Raw genomic sequence first — 4,689 nt, 5'->3', positions numbered from 1 at the left:
CGAGGTTCTATGATATAATGAAATCTTCTTCCTTGCTAAAACTGGACAGGGTAGATGAGACAAAACGTTCTTGGGACAAAAGCTTCCAGAAAGTTCGAAATCTGACGCAATCTTCATAAAGAAATGTGCAATCTCCACGTGGGACTCGGCAAAGACATACGCGTACGAGTCCAGTCTGTTAAAAAAAACACGTACTCGACTGAAACGGAGGTTGAGCGGATAATTAAGATTGACATGTTTTGATAACAATGCAAGAGTCGATTCTATCGCTAATCACATGCGTTGACAGATTTTAGGAAAGCAACGGATTCTCACAAGAACACCCTCTAATCTTAAAGTGTTGACATAAAAGTTAAACATTCGTAGTTTCGAACAGAAAGAAAATCTCTCTCTTATGTTATATATTCTTTTACATTATGTAAATGCGAAATCTGAACACACATTTTTAAAACATCCTATTTCTAAGCTATTCCTAGGAATCTGAAAAAAAAATGTTACACAATCTACATGACATTTCAAAGAGGGAAATATGCATTTTTTGAAAGTAGCAATATATAATAATATACATACATATATATTATATATATATATTATATAAATATATTATATATATATATATATTTATTATATTATATATATTTATTATATATATAATAAATTATATATATATAAAGCGAATTCCACAGGAAATTGATAGGCAGAAATCCAAGCGCTTTCATCTTTATTAGACATGATCAAGGATGTTTTAATAAAGATGAAGCCGCGTGCATATACTGCGATTTTTTTAAGCATATATATATATATATATATATATATATATATATAATATATATAATATGGAAGAGGAGAGAGAGAGAGAGTCTAAATGTAGCCCGCGTACATACACATGTCACTTTCCAGGAGAGACCCCTGGAAACCTTGAAGAAAAACTAACATTTCGTTCAGCAGCCTGTCCTGGAAGCAAGACCTCCTGCTAGCATAAGGCCATATTAATTTATAAGAACATCAACATGTCATCGCTGATAACAAACAAAAGGTAAATATGGGTTCTAGGAGTCACCTTTTAGTATTCTGTAAAAGAGAACTATTGAGATCCCTATGTCTGTCCGTCGGCACTTTTTCTGTCCTCCGCCCTCAGGTCTTAAAAACTACTAAGGCTAGCGGGTTGCAAATTGGTTTGGTTATCATCCATCTTCCATTCATCAAACATACCAAATTGCAGTCTTCTACCCTCAGTAGATTTTATTTCATTCAATGTTAAAGAGAGCCATAATCGTACTTCTTTCACGGCTATAGATACCAACATAGGCCACCACCGGACCGTGGCTGAGTTTCATGGGCAGGGGCTTAGAGTTTGATAGGCCGTAGCTTTAAGTTTCATACAGCATTATACGGTGTATAGAAAATTCGATTGCTTCGGCGCAGTTTTCATTTATTCAGCCTTCAAACTTCTTGGTAGTTTTTATTCATTTAGCCTTGAGTCTCCTTGCAGTTTCAAATTCTGACTCCATGAAGAGAAACCAGCATGGAGCATTACATCGGTACTAGATTGAAGTAACAAATGTACTGCAGAGATTATTAAGACAAAATAAGACAAATGTATCGTTCTACTCGAAATAATGTTTCAGGGAAAACAATTCTGTAATTACAGGAACGCAATATTGTAGTGCAACGCAATTCTGCGTAAGACGAAAGTTGAAGATTCGGAAGCAAACGACGCCGCCCACAGGAAAATGGGACAGATCCACTGAAGTTCTGCTGTAGTACATTGTCTGTTTTCCAAAACAGGACAACCAATGAATTAGGGTCGGGAAGGCCAAAGGAAGGAAGGAAGGAGGGGACAGAATGCTCAGTGAAAAGCAACTCGTCTTCGGAATTATTGATCATTATACAACTAATGCAATGCAGATGCCAAACTGAATTGTTTCCCCAGAAATCACAAAGGTTTATTATGGCTAAAAACTTTGACACTTCAGAAATATACAGGCAAATGTGACTCATGTCTCTACTCAAAGTGAGATGGTCGGTCAGTCACCTTCCGGTCCTACGCGATCAAAATCTGAAGATAAGACGAGATTAATAATAAAAACATTTGGTCGTAAGAGGCGATATACTGAAACTTAACGTGAAACAAAGTAGGGAGGACAATAGGACAACGATGAAAACGATCACTCACAGCAACAGCCTTAATATTAATAAAGTAATAATAATAATGATTTAATCTGTGACGATGTCTAAAGGGCTCTTATTCATGGTCGAAATATAGATTGTTTTTCATTTGGGGAAGTCTCACCTGACATTAGAAAAGTTTGGTTCTCAAAACAATTATTGCTCTCAAAGTTTTTCCGATAAAAAAAAATAAATAAAAACTGCTGATCAAATCTTGTCCATTGCAGACGCAGTGAAGCTTTTCAGACACATGAATCCAGCAGGTGCAGAGACTTGATTATAATTATCTTTGAAGTTGAATTTCAACTACGAGAACGTTTGTATCAGACTTCTTATGAAAATATTTTATAACTGAACCATTTCTATACACACGCACGCAGATACACACATACAGGGTGTTTCGAAATTAGAGCGCCCCCCGCCTACAGCATAAACTAGAACTGATATGGACAAAAACAAAAGTAATTCAGAACAGGTATTTATTTAAGTTTCTCTTTGAATATTTAATATTTTGTGTGGCCTCCATCTGCCTGTACCACAGCCTGCATTCTTGAGGGGTATGGCTTCAGCAAATCGCAAAAAAACTGAGACTCAAAGTTAATTTCGCTGAGCACTTCGGTCACCTCTCTTCACAGGTCGTCGAGGCTTGGTATACCATTCATAGTTCACTGTGCGCGCTTCAACACGATCCTTTAAGATACTACCAATGTTTTTACACATATTAAGGTCAGGGGAGCTACCTGGAAATTCACTTGACGAGAAGAGATCGATACCACTGTTTCGAAGCCTTGAAACATGGAGCCTTATCATGCAAAAATATGACTTCTTCAACAGATAACACATTTTCAGGATCTTTGAGGTAAGGAAATACTCTACCAGTAAGCACAGTTTCTCTGAAGTATTCGCCATTCCATGACTGTCCTTTTTCTTTGATGATCCACATTAACTGTTTGGCTATGAAACAGAGAAAAATTCCCAAACATTCAGGAAATTTCACAACTTGGCGATAGCGCATATCATCGCTGATATCATCCAACTTTGCAGCCCAAATGATGTCATTTTTATGATTTGCCTTCCTGACTGTGTAAATGAAGAATTCATCTGATGCGGCAACATGGAGAAAGTCAGCTTCATCCCAATCTTTACGAAATGAACCAGAAAACCAAGCATGGTCTTTTCTCTGTTGTTGAGTGATGTTGGGCTTGCTGATAACATGAAATGGCTTGATATCAGATTTTTTCAACTCATGATATACAGCACTATAACTTCTCTTCTTTCCATCTTTTGTTTCTAGTTCAAGCCCCAATTTACGTAAAGACTTTCTTGGTCTACCCACTGCCTCAGCTAAGATGTCTTTTGACTCCTGAGAAAGGACTTCAGGCCTTCCAAGATTCTCACTCTTTTAGCGATGACAGTCATGTGGATTTTTGTTCCAGTTTCTTTTAACAAAGGGTTCATCTTTTTTTATGTATTTAGCTATCCAGGAATGTGAAATGAAGGACGCGCCAGCATCCCTGGCCTCTCTGAAGGTTATAGCCCGGATTCAGCCAATCCATCTGATTTCCTCCGAGATGTTAGCCATGGCTGTATCTAACTCCGTCACTCAGTCTGAAAATACAAGAAATGTAAAATGAAAAATAATTTAATAGAAACTTAAGATATTGTACCTGGAGATAGGCTATAGTAGAAAACTCCATAACTTTCCAGTTGTTCTGTGGATTTCGTACTTCCGATGTACGCAAGGACTACCGTAATCAGCTCATTTACCAAGACGTTTGTCAACGGGGTAGTGGGGGGGGGGGGGGGGGGGGGGGGGGGGCGGTTGGAGTCTTTTAGGCAATAGCATCGTTGCAGAATGAATCATTATTATTATTAATTTATTAATATTGAGGCTGTTGCTGTGAGTGATCGTTTTTATCGTCGTCTTATTATCTTCCCTGCTTCGTTTCGTGTTATATATATATATATATAGATATATTATTATATATTATTATATATATATATATATATATACACATATGTACATACATATGTACATATGTATATGTGTATATATATATATAATAATATATATATATATATATATAAATATATATATATATATATATATATATATATTATGATATATATTATATATATATATATATAAATATATCCTAAATACATATAAATGAAGGAAGCGTTGCAGTGGGGGACACATGGCAGCCTTGATAATATTGAACAGCCATATATCTCTGGGCATTGCAACAAAAGCTTCAATTGCAGGAGGTTTTCGATTCCTCTTCGTAATTGTTTGGTTAAAAAAATGAATTCAGTACATATTCCATGACCTAAAAATTTCGTGGATATGAACATTACATCAAAATTCTTTGACATTCAATAAAAATGCATCTCGTACAAATGCTTCTAATGTAAAGGTTTTGAATATATAAAAAAGGGTTTGTTTTTCTAACACACCATTTATAATTGTTTTCAACACTAAAGGCTTAGTCGGTACATCAAACAAAAATATATCATTCC

This window comes from Macrobrachium nipponense, chromosome 32, assembly GCF_015104395.2.
Source record: "Macrobrachium nipponense isolate FS-2020 chromosome 32, ASM1510439v2, whole genome shotgun sequence".
Lineage (NCBI taxonomy): Eukaryota > Metazoa > Arthropoda > Malacostraca > Decapoda > Palaemonidae > Macrobrachium > Macrobrachium nipponense.
This window is presented reverse-complemented; position numbering follows the sequence as displayed.